The 21,128-nt window shown below is 54.3% G+C and overlaps 1 protein-coding gene across 2 annotated transcripts in view; it reads right to left on the bottom strand.

Annotated features, from left to right (window-relative positions):
* The window catches only part of HIPK2 (homeodomain interacting protein kinase 2), a 93,677-nt gene extending 74,898 nt beyond the window's left edge, over nt 1-18,779 (bottom strand). For both annotated transcript variants that reach the window (XM_073650495.1, XM_073650496.1), the window contains exon 1: nt 18,259-18,779. The gene's annotated coding sequence lies outside the window, so the exon portion shown is untranslated. The remainder of the gene's footprint in view (nt 1-18,258) is intronic.
* Between the last annotated feature and the right edge of the window lie 2,349 nt (nt 18,780-21,128).

The following is a 21,128-nucleotide window of genomic DNA, read 5'->3' as shown; positions in this document are numbered from 1 at the left end:
TGCTATTCCATCCGGTTTGCGTTTAGTTGGACAATCATTTATTTTTCAACAGGACAATGACCCCAAACACAACTCCAGGCTGTGTAAGGGCTATTTGACCAAGAAGGAGAGTGATGGGGGGCTACGCCAGATGACCTGCACTGCAGTCACCAGACCTGAACCCAATCGAGATGGTTTGGGGTGAGCTGGACCGCAGAGTGAAGGCAAAAGGGCCAACAAGTGCTAAGCATCTCTGGGAACTCCTTCAAGATTGTTGGAAGACCATTTCCGGTGACGACCTCTTGAAGCTCATCAAGAGAATGCCAAGAGTGTGCAAAGCAGTCATCAAAGCAAAAGGTGGCTACTGTGAAGAACCTAGAATATAAGACATATTTTCAGTTGTTTCACACTTTTTTGTTAAGTATATAATTCCACATGTGGTAATTCATAGATTTGATGCCTTCAGTGTGAATGTACAATTTTCATAGTCATGAAAATACAGAAAAATCTTTAAATGAGAAGGTGTGTCCAAACTTTTGGTCTGTACTGTACATAGGGCAGTGGTACTGTGCGGTGTGTGTATATAGGGCAGTGGTACTGTGCGGTGTGTATATAGGGTGGTGGTACTGTGCGGTGTGTATATAGGGCAGCTGGTACTGTGCGGTGTGTATATAGGGCAGCGGTACTGTGCGGTGTGTATATAGGGCAGTGGTAGTGGTACTGTGCGGTGTGTATATTGGGCAGTGGTACTGAGCGGTGTGTATACTGGGCAGTGGTACTGTGCGGTGGGTGTATATAGGGCAGTGGTACTGTGCGGTGTGTATATAGGGCAGTGGTACTGTGCGGTGTGTGTATATAGGGCAGCGGTACTGTGCGGTGTGTATATAGGGCGGTGGTACTGTGCGGTGTGTATATAGGGCAGTGGTACTGTGCGGTGTGTATATAGGGCAGTGGTACTGTGCGGTGGGTGTATATAGGGCAGTGGTACTGTGCGGTGGGTGTATATAGGGCAGTGGTACTGTGCGGTGGGTGTATATAGGGCAGTGGTACTGTGCGGTGGGTGTATATAGGGCAGTGGTACTGTGCGGTGGGTGTATATAGGGCAGTGGTACTGTGCGGTGGGTGTATATAGGGCAGTGGTACTGTGCGGTGGGTGTATATAGGGCAGTGGTACTGTGCGGTGGGTGTATATAGGGCAGTGGTACTGTGCGATGTGTACATAGGGCAGTGGTACTGTGCGATGTGTATATAGGGCAGTGGTACTGTGCGGTGTGTGTATATAGGGCAGTGGTACTGTGCGGTGGGTGTATATAGGGCAGTGGTACTGTGCGGTGGGTGTATATAGGGCAGTGGTACTGTGCGGTGGGTGTATATAGGGCAGTGGTACTGTGCAGTGGATGTATATAGGGCAGTGGTACTGTGCAGTGGATGTATATAGGGCAGTGGTACTGTGCGGTGGGTGTATATAGGGCAGTGGTACTGTGCGGTGGGTGTATATAGGGCAGTGGTACTGTGCGGTGGGTGTATATAGGGCAGTGGTACTGTGCGGTGTGTATATAGGGCAGTGGTACTGTGCGGTGTGTATATAGGGCAGTGGTACTGTGCGGTGGGTGTATATAGGGCAGTGGTACTGTGCGGTGGGTGTATATAGGGCAGTGGTACTGTGCGGTGGGTGTATATAGGGCAGTGGCACTGTGCGGTGTGTATATAGGGCAGTGGTACTGGGCGGTGTGTATATAGGGCAGCGGTACTGTGCGGTGGGTGTATATAGGGCAGTGGTACTGTGCGGTGGGTGTATATAGGGCAGCGGTACTGTGCGGTGGGTATATAGGGCAGTGGTACTGGGCGGTGTGTATATAGGGCAGCGGTACTGTACGGTGGGTGTATATAGGGCAGCGGTACTGTGCGGTGGGTGTATATAGGGCAGCGGTACTGTGCGGTGGGTGTATATAGAGCAGCGGTACTGTGCGGTGGGTGTATATAGGGCAGTGGTACTGTGCGGTGGGTGTATATAGGGCAGTGGTACTGTGCGGAGGGTGTATATAGGGCAGTGGTACTGTGCGGAGGGTGTATATAGGGCAGCGGTACTGTGCGGTGGGTGTATATAGGGCAGTGGTACTGTGCGGTGGGTGTATATAGGGCAGTGGTACTGTGCGGTGTGTATATACGGCAGTGGTACTGTGCGGTGGGTGTATATAGGGCAGTGGTACTGTGCGGTGGGTGTATATAGGGCAGCGGTACTGTGCGGTGTGTATATAGGGCAGCGGTACTGTGCGGTGTGTATATAGGGCAGTGTGTCACGGGTGTGTCGCCACGAAGATCGTCACGATTACACAGCCTGACTTCTCGCAGCTGACTTTTTGGTGTTTTGTGCTTTTCGGCAGTGAGGGAGTTAATTCTCTCTCTCTGTGCTAGACGAGGTCCAGCCTCGCCCAGCTGCAATCAATGCTGCTGTAGTGAGACTCCTTCAAATGCCTGCTGGTCTGTTAGGGAAGTGTCGGTGAAAGCATTTCATGCAGACTAACAGAGCGGATCGTGGTATTTGGAGTTTCAGAGCTAAGTGTATTCGGAGAGTTTTTTCCCTTCCTCGCTTTATCATTTATCTCCTTTCCCGTTGGTGTTCCCTCTGTTGTAGTTGTGTAGTTTTTGTATGCAAGGTGGTTTTGGTTTTTCCCTTGTACTGTCTCGTTCGTCTAAGTACTGTGTGTGGGCATATTATTACTTGTCCCCTTTTGTTGTGATCGGGGTCCTTCTCAGGACTAGATTACTTAGGTGCAGGGATCCTCAGGAGGTAGGGGTTACGCTGGCGGCCTGGACCTCTGTACCTTTAACAGTACCTCCAGGTTGAGGGATTAGTCAGGGCCCCAGCTTAGGGTCAGCTTAGGCCCCCTACCTCCAGTATACAGAGACAGCGTGACGTTTTCACCGACCACTTAGTTTTTCTCCAGCTACCATGGATCCAGTAGCCGGTCTAGCTCGGCAGTTGCAGAGTTTGTCCATGGAGCTTGCGGACGTTAGGTCCAAGGTTTTGTATCCTCAGGAGCAAGCCGGACCAGAACCTAAAGTAGCTCTCCCTGACAGGTTCACTGGGGGGCGGGACAAGTTTTTTGTTTTCCGGGAGGCAAGCAAGTTGTACTTTCGGCTGCGGCCTCGGTCATCGGGGAGTGAAGAACAAAGGGTGGGAATTGACATCTCGCTCCTACAAGGGGACCCACAATCTTGGGCGTTCTCTCTTCCCCCGGGCTCCCCGGCTCTCCAGTCAGTGGATAGGTTTTTCGCTGCTCTGGGACTCGTATATTATGACCCAGATCGGATCTCCCTTGCTGAGTCTAAGTTACGTAGGATCCAGCAGGGAGATCGTCCGGCGGAGGAATTCTGTTCGGAGTTCCGTAGGTGGGCCACGGACACCCAGTGGAATGACCCGGCTCTTAGGAGCCAGTTTTGTCAAGGTATATCCGACAAATTACAGGATGTGTTGGCACAGTATGACTCTCCCGCGTCACTGGAAGCCGCTATGGCCCTTGCTATTCGCGTTGACAGACGGCTTCGGGAGAGGTGCGGGATAACTCTACCCCCTGTGATGACTCCACCTCCTACAAGGTCCCCTCATATGGTGGTTCCCCTGGTCAGTCCAGAGGAGCCTATGCAATTAGGAGGGACATCATTTCGGGGGAGGGGACCGGTGGTGCGCCATAAGACAGGAAGGTGTTTCTTCTGCGGGAGAAAGGGACATTTTATTGGGGGGTGTCCATCCCGTCCCTTGCAGAGTGAAGAGTCGTCGGAAAACTGTTGATCCCAGGTTGTGTGGTGGACGGCAATCTGGGAGTAGGTATTTCGTCCCTAGGTTCGTCTCAGTTTTTCGTACCGGCGGAGGTGGTGGTGGGTACGAGAACTGAGAGGATATCTGTTCTTCTGGATAGTGGGGCCGGGGCTAATCTGGTTGATGCTCGGTTTGCCTGGGTTCAAGGTATGCGATTGAGTGAGTTGGCTAAACCCATCCCCATATTCTCGATCGATGCCAGGCCTCTCAGTCAGGGAAGTTTTTTGCAAGCTGTGCATGACGTAAAACTTCAAGTGGGGGCGATACATAAAGAACTGTTGTCTTGCTACGTGTTGGAGGGTCTTCCCACTCCTATAGTGTTGGGCCTTCCTTGGTTAACTAAGCATAACCCGGTTATTAATTGGCAAACCAGAGAGATAAGCCAATGGAGTAAATTCTGTAATAAAAACTGCATGAACACGGTCATCGGTGCGATTACTCCTTGGGTCTTACCTCCATTTCTGGCGGACTTTGAGGATGTATTCTCGGAGAAAGGGTGTCAGGAACTACCTCCTCATCGCGAGTATGACTGTTCTGTAAAACTGCTCCCTGAGGCCAAGTTACCTAAAGCTAGGTTGTATAACCTTTCTGGTCCTGAGAGGCAGGCCATGAAGGATTATATTTCAGAAAGTCTGGCTAAGGGGCATATTAGACCTTCATCTTCACCGGTGGCTGCAGGGTTCTTCTTTGTTAAGAAGAAAGATGGAGGCCTACGCCTTGCCTGGATTTCCGTGAACTTAATCGGATTACGGTCCGAGATCCGTATCCGCTCCCACTTATTCCCGATCTCTTTAATCAGATCGTGGGCGCCAAATGGTTCTCTAAGTTGGATCTCAGGGGGGCGTACAATCTGATTAGGATGAAGGAGGGGGATGAGTGGAAGATGGCGTTTAACACTCCGGAGGGGCATTATGAGAACCTTGTCATGCCATTCGGTCTGACTAATGCCCCGGCGGTGTTCCAACACTTTGTTAATGACATTTTTTGCCGCCTGGTGGGACAGTTTGTTGTCATATATCTGGATGATATCTTAATTTACTCGCCGGATCTGGTGTCTCATCAGGAGCACGTTAGGCAGGTGTTACAGATCTTGCGGGATAATAAACTGTATGCCAAATGGGAAAAGTGTGTGTTCGCCGTACAGGAACTCCAGTTTTTAGGTTTCCTGGTGTCAGCGTCCGGTTTTCGTATGGACCCTGGGAAAGTGCGGGCAGTTCTTGAGTGGGATCGGCCAGAGAATCTTAAGGCACTACAACGTTTCCTGGGGTTTGCTAATTATTACCGGAAGTTCATTCGTAATTTCTCGTCCATGGTTAAGCCTCTCACAGACATGACTAAAAAGGGGACGGATTTTTCTAGGTGGTCTGACAAGGCTTGTCAAGCATTCTCCTCCTTGAAAAAATGTTTTGCCTCGGCACCCATACTCATTCAACCTGATGCGTCACAGCCATTCATTGTAGAGGTAGACGCTTCCGAGGTAGGGGTGGGAGCAGTATTGTTACAAGGTTCGTCCCCTGGTAAGTGGCATCCGTGCGCCTTTTTCTCTAAAAAATTGTCGTCCGTTGAGAGGAATTACGATGTCGGCAATAGGGAACTCTTGGCTATTAAGTTAGCTTTTGAGGAGTGGCGCCATTTTTTGGAGGGGGCAGTCCATCCGGTCACCGTCATCACCGATCACAAGAACCTGCTATATCTGGAGTCCGCAAAACGTCTGAATCCCAGACAAGCTAGGTGGTCATTGTTTTTTACCAGGTTTAATTTTGTCGTTACATATCGTCCTGGGTCAAAAAATGTAAAGGCGGATGCCTTATCTCGTAGTTTCCCTGGGGCCGGGAATACGGACGACCCGATTCCTATCCTTCAGGAGGGGGTGGTGGTTTCGGCAGTATGCTCTGAGCTGGAGGAGGAGGTATTGGAGGCTCAGGGGGACGCCCCTGTTGGACCTCCGGGGAGACTGTTTGTTCCAGATCAGTTGCGACAAAAGGTGATCGAGGCACACCATAACTCAGTTTTTGCAGGACACCCGGGGAGTAGAGCAACTGTGGATCTCCTCTCGCGTCGGTTTTGGTGGCCTAACTTACATAAGGAGGTGGTAACTTTTGTCGCGTCCTGTGGGGTTTGTGCGCGCTCTAAGACCCCACATACCCGTCCGTCTGGGGCCCTCTTACCTTTGAAGATCCCGGAGCGTCCTTGGACTCATCTGTCTATGGACTTTATTACGGACCTCCCTCCGTCTTCGGGTAAAACGGTCATACTCGTTGTAGTGGACAGGTTCAGCAAGATGGCACATTTTATCGCTCTTCCGGCTCTCCCTAATGCTAAAACTCTTGCGCAGGTGTTCATTGGGGAGATTGTGAGGCTTCACGGGGTACCCTCCGAGGTGGTGTCTGATCGGGGGTCTCAGTTTGTGTCCAAGTTCTGGAAGGCGTTTTGTGCACGGCGGGGGATGCATTTGTCATTCTCATCGGCTTTTCATCCTCAGACCAATGGTCAGACGGAACGTATGAACCAGAGCTTGGAGACATATCTCCGGTGTTTTGTGTCAGAGAACCAGGAGGACTGGGCTTCTTTCTTACCTCTGGCAGAGTTTGCTCTTAATAATAGGCGGAGCGAGTCCACTGGTAAGTCCCCGTTTTTTGGGGCATATGGTTTTCACCCCCAGTTTTGTACTTTCAGTAGGGGGGGCTCTTCGGGGGTTCCTGAGGAGGAACGATTTTCCTCATCACTCGCTTCAGTATGGAGAGGGGTGCTGAAGAATCTGAATACTATGGGGAACCGATACAAACGTATGGCTGATAGGAGGAGAGTGTCTGGTCCGGACCTAAGTGTGAACGATCGGGTATGGTTGTCTACCAGGAATATAAAACTTAAGGTTCCCTCCTGGAAACTGGGTCCCAGGTTCATCGGGCCGTACAGAATCAGTTCTATTATTAATCCGGTGGCATTCCGTCTTGACCTCCCTCCTACGTTTAAAATTCACAACGTGTTCCACAGATCGTTGCTTAAGAGGTATGTGGCGCCGGTGGTACCGTCACCTTTACCTCCCCCTCCAGTGGTGGTCAATGGTAACTTGGAGTTCCAGGTATCGAGGGTCATCGATTCACGCTTTAATCGCTGGTCCCTTCAGTACCTGGTTCATTGGAAAGGGTATGGTCCTGAGGAGAGGATGTGGGTTCCTGCGTCGGATATTAACGCAGACCGATTAGTTCGGGCCTTCCACACGACTCACCCGGATAAACCTGGCCCTGAGGGTCCGGAGGCCCCTCGTAGAAGGGGGGGTACTGTCACGGGTGTGTCGCCACGAAGATCGTCACGATTACACAGCCTGACTTCTCGCAGCTGACTTTTTGGTGTTTTGTGCTTTTCGGCAGTGAGGGAGTTAATTCTCTCTCTCTGTGCTAGACAAGGTCCAGCGTCGCCCAGCTGCAATCAATGCTGTTGTAGTGAGACTCCTTCAAATGCCTGCTGGTCTGTTAGGGAAGTGTCGGTGAAAGCATTTCATGCAGACTAACAGAGCGGATCGTGGTATTTGGAGTTTCAGAGCTAAGTGTATTCGGAGAGTTTTTTCCCTTCCTCGCTTTATCATTTATCTCCTTTCCCGTTGGTGTTCCCTCTGTTGTAGTTGTGTAGTTTTTGTATGCAAGGTGGTTTTGGTTTTTCCCTTGTACTGTCTCGTTCGTCTAAGTACTGTGTGTGGGCATATTATTACTTGTCCCCTTTTGTTGTGATCGGGGTCCTTCTCAGGACTAGATTACTTAGGTGCAGGGATCCTCAGGAGGTAGGGGTTACGCTGGCGGCCTGGACCTCTGTACCTTTAACAGTACCTCCAGGTTGAGGGATTAGTCAGGGCCCCAGCTTAGGGTCAGCTTAGGCCCCCTACCTCCAGTATACAGAGACAGCGTGACACAGTGGTACTGTGCGGTGGGTGTATATAGGGCAGTGGTACTGTGCGGTGGGTGTATATAGGGCAGTGGTACTGTGCGGTGTGTATATAGGGCAGTGGTACTGTGCGGTGTGTATATAGGGCAGTGGTACTGTGCGGTGGGTGTATATAGGGCAGTGGTACTGGGCGGTGGGTATTCTGGTTATTGATTGCCCGCTGTTATCGCTGTTATCAGCAGATGATCGATATCGCTGGATTTACCTTTCACCATTCCCCTCCCCCGCTTGTAGAGGGGGTCACATCTCCCCCATTTCTGGGCTATGGAGGGTCTGCACCTCCAGGACAGATAGGGGGCCGGATTAACCCCTTCAGCGCTGCCTGCAGGTCCATGGAGCAGTGCGGCTGTTGTCTTTAGGGTCCTCGCTCTCCCTTCCCCCTCCTCCTCGTTACCGCTGACATCTACAGAAATTCTGCAATCTCCTTAGAAGCGACAGAGAATGAAGTGGAGAATCGAGGAGCCATCGATGGCCGGTGACGCTGGGTATGTGGGCGACTCTCGGGGGCTCCGAGACCTCCAATAATGTTTTATCTGTGACTTCTGTGCACGTTCTCATCTGACTCTGAGCCACATCCCCAGATCCATCAATGTCCACCTCCCACCCGGCCATGGATCACGTGCAGACATTGAGGTGGCCGGCGAGGTGGGCGATGGGGTGGTCGGTGAGATGGGCGGTGGGGTGGACGGTGTTGTGGTCGGCGAGGAGGCTGGTGGAGTGGTTTGTGCGGTGGTTGGTGGGGAGGACGGTGGGGTGGTCTGTGCGGTGGCCGATGGAGTGGTCGGTGAGATGGTCGGTGCGGTGGTCGGCGAGGAGGTCGGTGGGGTGGTCGGCGAGGAGGCCGGTGGGGTGGTCTGTGCGGTGGTCGGTGGGGTGGACGGTGAGATGGTCGGTGCGGTGGTCGGCGAGGAGGCCGGTGGGGTGGTCGGCGAGGAGGCTGGTGGAGTGGTTTGTGCGGTGGTTGGTGGGGAGGACGGTGGGGTGGTCGGCAAGGAGGCCGGTGGGGTGGACGGGGAGATGGTCGGTGGGGTGGACGGTGAGATGGTCGGTGCGGTGGTCGGCGAGGAGGCCGGTGGGGTGGTCGGTGAGATGGTCAGTGTGGTGATCGGTGAGATGGTCGGTGCGGTGGTCGGTGTGGTGATCGGCGAGGAGGCCGGTGGGGTGGTCGGTGCGGTGGCCTGGTGGGGTGGTCGGTGCGGTGGCCTGGCGGGGTGGTCGGCGAGGAGGCCGGTGGGGTGGTCGGCGAGGAGGCCGGTGGGGTGGTCGGCGAGGAGGCCGGTGGGGTGGTCGGTGGGGTGGTCGGCGAGGAGGCCGGTGGGGTGGTCGGCGAGGAGGCCGGCGGGGTGGTCGGCGAGGAGGCCGGCGGGGTGGTCGGCGAGGAGGCCGGTGGGGTGGTTCCATCATGACAATCGTGCACATGACAGGAGTCTCAGTGGTGCAGCCTCAGGGTTCGTGACCTCAGCTCTGAAGGAAGACAAGAAATCTGCTAAGGATCCAGTGAGGAGCAGAACAGTAAGTGCTCTGTCTGGTGAGCAACCAGGGCCGCACCGCCTACGGGGGTCCTACTCCCTGACAATATATATATATATATATGGGGGCTGTGTGTCTGGTGCTGGGTTTAGTTGTCCTCTCCGTCGGGCACTGTATGTCAGAAGGGCAGCTCCTCGTCCGCCCGGCACTGTATGTCGGGGGGCAGCTCCCCGTCCGCCCGGCACTGTATGTCGGGGCGCAGCTCCCCGTCCGCCCGGCACTGTATGTCGGGGGGCAGCTCTCTGTCTGTCCGGCACTGTATGTTGGGGGGCAGCTCCCCGTCCGTCCGGCACTATATATGGGGGCAGCTCTCTGTCCGCCCGGCACTATATATGGGGGCAGCTCTCTGTCCGTCCGGCACTGTATATGGAGGCAGCTCTCCATCCGCCCGGCACTGTATATGGGGGCAGCTCTCCATCCGCCCGGCACTGTATATGGGGGCAGCTCTCAGTCCGTCCGGCACTGTATATGAGGGCAGCTTTCCGTCCGTCCAGCACTGTATATGGGGGCAGCTCTCCGTCCGCCTGGCACTGTATATGGGGCAGCTCTCCGTCCGTCCGGCACTGTATGTCGGGGGGAAGCTCTCCATCCGTCCTTCACTGTATATGGGGGCAGCTCTCCGTCTGTCCGACACTGTATATGGGGGCAGCTTTCTGGCTGGCACTGCCTCTATAGAGACGCTCTCTGGGGGCCGCACGTGTCTCACACGTGTGAGTAATCAGCTGTGATGTACAGAGAGCGTCACTGGCATCGTGGTGAAATCATCCTAACGAGGATTAATCCCTAATCTCAGGTCACAGCAGATTATTAGGAGAGCGGCACAAGGACACGGGCGCCTAAGCCGAACTATCCGGCAAGAGCCGACAACGCGACAGCCGCCGGAGCTGCTCACGATGACTCCGGTGCACAGGAGCCGTCCGGCCTCCGGGATCACCGGGTCCTGGGACCTTTACAATACAAGAACGCGGCACCAAAGATCCAGACCGTGCAATCTAATCCCCAAGAGCAAAGCATCCCAGCCATCAATACTCAGCAGAGTATGGCGGTATTATCTGAGAGGAGCTGCAGAGTCATCAGGGCTCCGTAAGGAGTTTACACAGCACCATACAATGGTATTATCAGGGCAGTGTATGGCCGTATTATATCATATCGGTGTGCATATCTAATAATACCACCATATTGTGCCACTATAATATTGCCACGTATACAATAGCACCATTCAGTGCCAAGATAAAAAAGGCCATATAACAGCAGCATATAGTGCTGAAAAAACTACTGCTGCACATCTATCTATGCGGATATACAGCTGTAAATGCACTTATCTATATAGCAGTATTATCTCTGACACTATATGGTGAACAGATGAGCATTGTATATGGCGGTATGAGGTTGGTACTATATGGCGGCATTACGTGGCTTGTGTATGCCATTCTTATCTTAGCGCTAAATGTTGCTGCATGTGGAATATTATATTGGCACAATAGGATGCAATTACAGGCGCGGTATACGGCAGCATTACCTTGGCACTATGTGGCGGTATTACATAGGCTAAACAAAAAAAACTTACAGTTTGGATTTGGGGCGTCTTCTATCAAATCTTGGATCTTACAGATTATTACGCCCATTCGCTCCCGGAAAAGCTGGGTGACATCCCCCTACAGGGTGCGACTAGTGGTGTCCGGGCACAGAGAAGCCGCTCTGGAGACATCAGCCCCAAAATCACAGGATTTACCCCAGATCCGACCCAGATTCCTGTATATGGACGGCAGCAGGGTGCAGGGCCCCAGGCGGCCAGAAGAGGGCACCGCTCCTGTCTGTTCTCTGACTTCTCTCCCAGACACAGAGGAAGGGCCCAGAATAAAGAATCCTTGGTGCAGTTTTCACAATAAAACAACCTTTGTCGGAGTTTTCCTTGATGCAGAAAACAAAACAAACACAAAACAAAGGAGTGGAGACCCCCAGGGTCAGTGCCCCCCACAGCCCTCCTCATAATACTCTGTGTGTTATAAAGGGGGTAGGGGTGGGCTGCATGATGGCTGCCGGCAGCTGAGGGGTTAAGAAACTTCGGTGGCCAGACAACTCTGCACAGAGCCCAGCCATATGCAGATACAGAGGGGCCCACAGAGGAGGGGCCCATAGATCCTGGAGGAGCCCACAGAGGAGCCTATAGATCCAGGAGGAGCCCACAGAAGGGCCCACAGAGGAGGAGCCCACAGAGGAGGAGCCAAAAGAGGGGACTATAGTTCCAGGAGGAGCCCACAGAGGGGGAGCCCACAGAGGAGGAGCCAAAAGAGGGGACTATAGATCCAGGAGGAGCCCACAGAAGAGAAGCCCACAGAGGGGACTATAGATCCAGGAGGAGCCCACAGAGGGGGAGCCCACAGAGGAGGAGCCAAAAGAGGGGACTATAGATCCAGGAGGAGCCCACAGAGGGGGAGCCCACAGAAGAGGAGCCCACAGAGGGGACTATAGATCCAGGAGGAGCCCATAGAGGGGACTATAGATCCAGGAGGAGCCCACAGAGGGGACTATAGACCCAGGAGGAGCCCACAGAGGGGACTATAGATCCAGGAGGAGCCCATAGAGGGGACTATAGATCCAGGAGGAGCCCATAGAGGGGACTATAGATCCAGGAGGAGCCCATAGAGGGGACTATAGATCCAGGAGGAGCCCACAGAGGGGACTATAGACCCAGGAGGAGCCCACAGAGGGGACTATAGATCCAGGAGGAGCCCACAGAGGGGACTATAGATCCAGGAGGAGCCCACAGAGGAAGGGCCCCTGCAACCTGAGCTCTGCGGCCCATCCCCCTCCTCCAGCCATGCTGGGGTTAATGCTCTGCCCCCTCTCCTGCCCCCAGCACAGGATGGGGGGGAGATCATGGGGCAAGTTCTGTATAATATTTCTAGGAGATAATATATACAATGGCAGCCGCTCTCCTCCCATCCTTCCTCCATAGGGTCAGGGAAAAGTCATGTACAGTTCAGGTTAACCCCCTCCAGCCCGGAAAGAGGAGGAGGAGGAGGAGGCGGCCCAGCAGAATGCAGGGGACAGTATAGAAGACATCTGTATATACAGTGCCAGACACAGCCATTTCATACCCTCTATATACAGCCCCCTGCCATTTCAAACCCTCTATATACAGCCCCCTGCCAATGCATACCCTCTATATACAGCCCCCTGCCAATGCATACCCTCTAGCCCCCTGCCATTGCATACCCTCTATATACAGCCCCTGCCATTTCATACCCTCTATATACAGCCCCCTGCCATTGCATACCCTCTAGCCCCCTGCCAATGCATACCCTCTATATACAGCCCCCTGCCATTTCATACCCTCTATATACAGCCCCCTGCCATTGCATACCCTCTATATACAGCCCCCTGCCATTTCATACCCTCTATATACAGCCCCCTGCCATTGCATACCCTCTATATACAGCCCCCTGCCATTGCATACCCTCTAACCCCCTGCCATTGCATACCCTCTATATACAGCCCCCTGCCATTGCATACCCTCTAGCCCCCTGCCATTGCATACCCTCTAGCCCCCTGCCATTGCATACCCTCTAGCCCCCTGCCATTGCATACCCTCTATATACAGCCCCCTGCCATTGCATACCCTCTATATACAGCCCCCTGCCATTGCATACCCTCTAGCCCCCTGCCATTGCATACCCTCTATATACAGCCCCCTGCCATTGCATACCCTCTATATACAGCCCCCTGCCATTGCATACCCTCTAGCCCCCTGCCATTGCATACCCTCTAGCCATCTGCCATTGAATACCCTCTATATACAGCCCCCTGCCATTGCATACCCTCTATATACAGCCCCCTGCCATTGCATACCCTCTATATACAGCCCCCTGCCATTGCATACCCTCTATATACAGCCCCCTGCCATTGCATACCCTCTATATACAGCCCCTGCCATTTCATACCCTCTATATACAGCCCCCTGCCATTGCATACCCTCTAGCCCCCTGCCAATGCATACCCTCTATATACAGCCCCCTGCCATTTCATACCCTCTATATACAGCCCCCTGCCATTGCATACCCTCTATATACAGCCCCCTGCCATTGCATACCCTCTATATACAGCCCCCTGCCATTGCATACCCTCTATATACAGCCCCCTGCCATTGCATACCCTCTATATACAGCCCCCTGCCATTTCATACCCTCTATATACAGCCACCTGCCATTGCATACCCTCTAACCCCCTGCCATTGCATACCCTCTATATGCAGCCCCCTGCCATTGCATACCCTCTAGCCCCCTGCCATTGCATACCCTCTAGCCCCCTGCCATTGCATACCCTCTAGCCCCCTGCCATTGCATACCCTCTATATACAGCCCCCTGCCATTGCATACCCTCTATATACAGCCCCCTGCCATTGCATACCCTCTAGCCCCCTGCCATTTCATACCCTCTATATACAGCCCCCTGCCATTGCATACCCTCTATATACAGCCCCCTGCCATTGCATACTCTCTAGCCCCCTGCCATTGCATACCCTCTAGCCCCCTGCCATTGCATACCCTCTATATACAGCCCCCTGCCATTGCATACCCTTTATATACAGCCCCCTGCCATTGCATACCCTCTAGCCCCCTGCCATTGCATACCCTCTAGCCCCCTGCCATTGCATACCCTCTATATACAGCCCCCTGCCATTGCATACTCTCTAGCCCCCTGCCATTGCATACCCTCTAGCCCCCTGCCATTGCATACCCTCTAGCCCCCTGCCATTGCATACCCTCTATATACAGCCCCCTGCCATTGCATACCCTCTATATACAGCCCCCTGCCATTGCATACCCTCTAGCCCCCTGCCATTGCATACCCTCTAGCCCCCTGCCATTGCATACCCTCTATATACAGCCCCCTGCCATTGCATACCCTCTAGCCCCCTGCCATTTCATACCCTCTAGCCCCCTGCCATTTCATACCCTCTAGCCCCCTGCCATTTCATACCCTCTATATACAGCCCCCTGCCATTTCATACCCTCTATATACAGCCCCCTGCCATTGCATACCCTCTATATACAGCCCCCTGCCATTGCATACCCTCTAGCCCCCTGCCATTTCATACCCTCTATATACAGCCACCTGCCATTGCATACCCTCCATATACAGCCCCCTGCCATTGCATACCCTCTATATACAGCCACCTGCCATTGCATACCCTCTATATACAGCCCCCTGCCATTGCATACCGTCTATATACAGCCCCCTGCCATTGCATACCCTCTATATACAGCCCCCTGCCATTGCATATCCTCTAGCCCCCTGCCATTGCATACCCTCTATATACAGCCCCCTGCCATTGCATACCCTCTATATACAGCCCCAGCCATGTACAGATCTAGATCCTGGATATACAGCTCTAGCCCCTTACATCTATATATACTGTATAGGAGCAGCAACTTAAATTTATATTACTTACGGTATATTTTCTGCATATACAGTAGCCCCTTATATCTGTACCCAGTATATATAGCAGCCTCTTACCCCTATTGAACTTGTATATCCCCAGCAGCCCCCCCCCTCATCTATAGCCCCTATGTACCCAGCACGCCCCCCCCTCATCTATAGCCCCTATGTACCCAGCAGCCCCCCTCATCTATAGCCCCTATGTACCCAGCAGCCCCCCCCTCATCTATAGCCCCTATATACCCAGCAGCCCCCCCCTCATCTATAGCCCCTATATACCCAGCAGCCCCCCTCATCTATAGCCCCTATGTACCCAGCAGCCCCCCCCCTCATCTATAGCCCCTATGTACCCAACAGCCCCCCCCCTCATCTATAGCCCCTATGTACCCAGCACGCCCCCCCCTCATCTATAGCCCCTATGTACCCAGCAGCCCCCCCATCTATAGCCCCTATGTACCCAGCAGCCCCCCCCTCATCTATAGCCCCTATGTACCCAGCAGCCCCCCCCTCATCTATAGCCCCTATATACCCAGCAGCCCCCCCCTCATCTATAGCCCCTATGTACCCAGCACGCCCCCCCCTCATCTATAGCCCCTATCTACCCAGCAGCCCCCCCCCTCATCTATAGCCCCCATGTACCCAGCAGCCCCCCCCCTCATCTATAGCCCCTATGTACCCAGCAGGCCCCCCCCTCATCTATAGCCCCTATGTACCCAGCAGGCCCCCCCCCCTCATCTATAGCCCCTATGTACCCAGCAGGCCCCCCCCCTCATCTATAGCCCCTATGTACCCAGCAGGCCCCCCCCTCATCTATAGCCCCTATGTACCCAGCAGCCCCCCCCTCATCTATAGCCCCTATGTACCCAGCAGCCCCCCCCCTCATCTATAGCCCCTATGTACCCAGCAGCCCCCCCCCTCATCTATAGCCCCCATGTACCCAGCAGGCCCCCCCTCATCTATAGCCCCTATGTACCCAGCAGGCCCCCCTCATCTATAGCCCCTATGTACCCAGCAGCCCCCCCTCATCTATAGCCCCTATGTACCCAGCAGGCCCCCCCCCTCATCTATAGCCCCTATGTACCCAGCAGCCCCCCCCTCATCTATAGCCCCTATGTACCCAGCAGGCCCCCCCCCCCATCTATAGCCCCTATGTACCCAGCAGCCCCCCCCCTCATCTATAGCCCCCATGTACCCAGCAGCCCCCCCTCATCTATAGCCCCCATGTACCCAGCAGGCCCCCCCTCATCTATAGCCCCTATGTACCCAGCAGCCCCCCCTCATCTATAGCCCCTATGTACCCAGCAGCCCCCCCCTCATCTATAGCCCCTATCTACCCAGCAGCCCCCCCTCATCTATAGCCCCTATCTACCCAGCAGCCCCCCCTCATCTATAGCCCCTATCTACCCAGCAGCCCCCCCTCATCTATAGCCCCTATGTACCCAGCAGCCCCCCCCTCATCTATAGCCCCTATGTACCCAGCAGCCCCCCCCTCATCTATAGCCCCTATGTACCCAGCAGCCCCCCCTCATCTATAGCCCCTATGTACCCAGCAGGCCCCCTCATATATAGCCCTTGTATACACTGCAGCCTCCCAGGTCTATAACCCCTGTACACCCCTGCAGCCCCCCATGTCTATAGCCCCTGTACACCCCTGCAGCCCCCCATGTCTTTAGCCCCTGTATACCCTGCAGCCCTCCAGGTCTATAGCCCCTGCATACACTGCCGCCCCCCATTTCTATAGCCCTTGTTTACCCTGTAGCCTCCCAGGTCTATAGCCCCTGCAGCCCCCCCATGCCTATAGCCCCCTGTATACCCTGCAGCCCCCACGCCTATAGCCCCCTGTATACCCTGCAGCCCCCACGCCTATAGCCCCCTGTATACCCTGCAGCCCCCATGCCTATAACCCCTGCAGCCCCCCTATAGCTATAGCCGCCTGTATACCCTGCAACCCCCTATGCCTATAACCCCTGCAGCCCCCAGGTCTATAGCACCTTTACCCTGCAGCCCCCCATGCCTATAGGCCCTTGTATACGCTGCAGTACCCAGGTCTATAGCCCCTGCAGCCCCCCATATCTATAGCCCTTGTATCCTGCAGCCCCCCATATCTATAGCCCCTGTATCCTGCAGTCCCCCATATCTATAGCCCCTGTATCCTGCAGCCCCCCCATATCTATAGCCCCTGTATCCTGCAGCCCCCCCATATCTATAGCCCCTGTATCCTGCAGGCCCCCCATATCTATAGCCCTGTATCCTGCAGGCCCCCCATATCTATAGCCCCTGTATCCTGCAGGCCCCCCATATCTATAGCCCCTGTATCCTGCAGGCCCCCATATCTATAGCCCCTGTATCCTGCAGGCCCCCATATCTATAGCCCCTGTATCCTTCAGGCCCCCATATCTATAGCCCCTGTACCCTGCCGCCCCCCAGGTCTATAGCCCCCTGTATACCCTGCAGCCCCCACGCCTATAGCCCCCTGTATACCCTGCAGCCCCCACGCCTATAGCCCCCTGTATACCCTGCAACCCCCACGCCTATAGCCCCCCTGTATACCCTGCAGCCCCCACGCCTATAGCCCCCTGTATACCCTGCAGCCCCCACGCCTATAGCCCCCTGTATACCCTGCAGCCTCCACGCCTATAGCCCCCTGTATACCCTGCAGCCCCCATGCCTACAGCCCCCTGTATACCCTGCAGCCCCCATCCCTAAAGCCCCCATGCCTATAACCCCTGCAGCCCCCCTATAGCTATAGCCTCCTGTATACCCTGCAACCCCCTATGCCTATAACCCCTGCAGCCCCCTATATCTATATACCCTGCAGCCCCCAGGTCTATAGCCCCTTTACCCTGCAGCCCCCCATGCCTATAGGCCCTTGTATACCCTGCAGCCCCCCATATCTATAGCCTCTGTATCCTGCAGCCCCCCATATCTATAGCCCCTGTATCCTGCAGCCCCCCATATCTATAGCCCCTGTATCCTGCAGCCACCCATATCTATAGCCCCTGTATCCTGCAGCCCCCCATATAGCCCCTGTATCCTGCAGCCCCCCATATCTATAGCCCCTGTATCCTGCAGCCCCCCATATCTATAGCCCCTGTATCCTGCAGCCACCCATATCTATAGCCTCTGTATCCTGCAGCCCCCCATATCTATAGCCCCTGTATCCTGCAGCCCCCCATATCTATAGCCCCTGTATCCTGCAGCCACCCATATCTATAGCCCCTGTATCCTGCAGCCCCCCATATCTATAGCCCCTGTACCCTGCTGCACCCCAGGTCTATAGCCCCTGCAGCCCCCCAGGTCTATAGCCCCTGTATCCTGCAGCCCCCCAGGTCTATAGCCCCTGTATCCTGCAGCCCCCCATATCTATAGCCCCTGTACCCTGCAGCCCCCCAGGTCTATAGCCCCTGCAGCCCCCCAGGTCCAGGCTCTTACATAACTGCGGCCGGAAGTATTGATACAATGTAACAATTTAATATCAACACAACGAAGAATAAACAACACATTAACCCTTCCCCGCCCGCTGCCTGGAGGATAAAGGGGGCTCTTACCTCCACAGATAGGGGGTGAGGGTGCCGGATCTGGGGGGCTTCATGGCAGTGACCCCGGTGATTGACAGGCTGACAATCTTCTGCAGTCTTCGGGTTCAGGGCCCCCTCCTCCTGGCTCCTGACATTCCTGGGGAGTGGGTGAGCAGGCAGATTGGGGGGCAGCTGTCAGCTCAGCTCCTCAATCAGACAGCAGCCAGCACGACCCCCATGTCTGGTGCATCCCACCCAGTGCACCCTAAAACTGGGGAGCAGGGCCTAGCTGTGTATGGGGGAGAGGGCTCTGCAGGAGGCTGCTGGGTTTAGGGTGACCCTCAGCTCTAGATGTGGGGCCAGAGATCCAGGCAGACAGATCCCCCAGGGCAGTAGTGCAGCCCCCTGTGAGGTCCCCCATGCAGGGAGCCCTGCACCCAACCTTCCTGCAAGCTGCAAAAAGTTGAATTTAGAAAAGAGAAAAGGCAGCAGCAGCAGAAGAAGGAGGAGGAGGAGGAGGAGTAGAGAGAGGAGGAGGCCCTGGGTCTTTCTTTCTCCAGCTCTTGCAAAGCAATCAAACGCCCATCGCATAGATGATGCAGGAGGGGGAGCCTGGTGCTGGAGCCCCCTCCTCTGCAGGAGACTGGGGGGATCTCTGTTTAACCAACACATTTCAATCAGGAATGAAGGGGTGGGGGGTCGTTATCTCATTAACCCTGCAATCCCCAGTCAGACTGCACTGCAGATTGTCAGCTCTTCAGCCCCAACCAGTATCTCAGACCCCAGGTCAGGGTTGGACTGCAGCTGATACAGGCTGGTCCCATGTGTCCTACATACATGTCAGCTACCAGCACAGTCAGGATGAGGATAGTCAGCTCCTCTGCCCCATCAGACCCCAGGTCAGGGATGGACTGCAGCTGATACAGGCTGGTCCCATGTGTCCTACATACATGTCAGCTCCCAGCACAGTCAGGATGAGGATAGTCAGCTCCTCTGCCCCATCAGACCCCAGGTCAGGGGTGGACTGCAGCAGATACAGGCTGGTCCCATGTGTCCTACATACATGTCAGCTACCAGCACAGTCAGGATGAGGATAGTCAGCTCCTCTGCCCGATCAGACCCCAGGTCAGGGGTGGACTGCAGCAGATACAGGCTGGTCCCATGTGTCCTACATACATGTCAGCTCCCAGCACAGTCAGGATGAAGATAGTCAGCTCCTCTGCCCCATCAGACCCCAGGTCAGGGATGGACTGCAGCTGATACAGGCTGGTCCCATGTGTCCTACATACATGTCAGCTCCCAGCACAGTCAGGATGAAGATAGTCAGCTCCTCTGCCCCATCTGACCCCAGGCCATGCAGATTTCATCACTTGTACAGTCAGGGGCCATTAGGGGTGCAGAGGTGACAGTTACCCCCAGGCCCTGGTGTTTGAGGGGTCTCACAGCCTTCTAACCCTACAGATAATCCCTGAGCTCTGCCTTCTGTCAGTGAATTGTAACTTTCCTGAGAACCTGTCTGAGGGACTTGTTACAATGTGTCAGTGTCTCCAGGAGTCCAGGGAAATTTCCGGAGAATTGGTGACACTGATACATTGTAACAAATGTATCAGAGCAGGAAATGTTCTTGGGTCAAGGGGAGTTTTTCCCTTTGGATCTGATCATAGTGTTTCTTCCATTCACTGACAGCAAGCAGGGATCTGGCGGTGAGAGAGTTAACCCAGACTGTCCAGTTATGGTGTCATTTACACAAGACTCGGCGCCGGCCCTTTAATATGTTCCGCCGCAGAATCCGCCGATAAATCTGCCGCGTTTCCTGGATGAGGCCGTGGATTTGGCTTCTTCAGGATCGGCCTCCGTTCAGGCGTCCAGTTGGAGCAGAGCTGATGAGCTGCACCACATTCTGCTCTACCTGCGCTTATAACATCCAGCCACATTTCACAAACAGCAGGGAAATGATAAATATAAATATCTGCACCCCCCTCGTCCCTGCCCCGATTAATCCGCTGCTGGCTGCCGGCAGAATTTATTATAACAGACTGGGCGGGGGAGGGGCGGTCGGACCAGTAGACGGTCACCAGTGCATCTGGGGGGCTCCGGTACAGACCACTGACCAGACAGTCCATCCTTATACGATCTCCGCCGACAAATAAAAAAACCTTTTTTTTAACATTTTTGCCATAATTTTCATATTTTCGTAAACGATAAATCAATCCCAGCTGATTGCAGTATTATATGGGCACTACATGACAGTTTTATTAAGGCAGTAATGTTTGGGCGCTGTATGACCGCAGTATTTATATGGCGGTATAATAAGTAGCACGGCATTATTTCAGGACTACTCTATGGCAGTATCACGTGTATCCTGTATGCCGGTGTTATATCAGCACTACATTACGGTATTATTTGGACAACGCATGGAGGACGTCGTACTGAAGCATGGAGAACGTCGTACAGCGGCATGGAGGATGTCGTACAGCGGCATGGAGGATGTCATACTGAAGCATGGAGGACGTCATACTGAAGCATGGAGGACGTCATACAGCGGCATGGAGGACGTCGTACAGCGGCATGGAGGACGTCGTACAGCGGCATGGAGGACGTCATACTGAAGCATGGAGGACGTCATACTGAAGCATGGAGGACGTCATACAGCGGCATGGAGGACGTCGTACAGCGGCATGGAGGACGTCGTACAGCGGCATGGAGGACGTCATACAGCGGCATGGAGGATGTCGTACAGCGGCATGGAGGATGTCGTACAGCGGCATGGAGGACGTCATACTGAAGCATGGAGGACGTCTTACTGAAGCATGGAGGACGTCGTACAGCGGCATGGAGGACGTCATACAGCGGCATGGAGGACGTCATACAGAGGCATGGAGGACGTCATACTGAAGCAT

The sequence above is a fragment of the Phyllobates terribilis genome, unplaced genomic scaffold, assembly GCF_046119375.1.
Source record: "Phyllobates terribilis strain yellow unplaced genomic scaffold, ASM4611937v1 Scaffold_10__3_contigs__length_209671492, whole genome shotgun sequence".
NCBI classification, from domain to species: Eukaryota; Metazoa; Chordata; class Amphibia; order Anura; family Dendrobatidae; genus Phyllobates; species Phyllobates terribilis.
The sequence above is the reverse complement of the archived record's forward strand: the minus strand, read 5'-3'. Positions and strand labels throughout refer to the sequence as shown.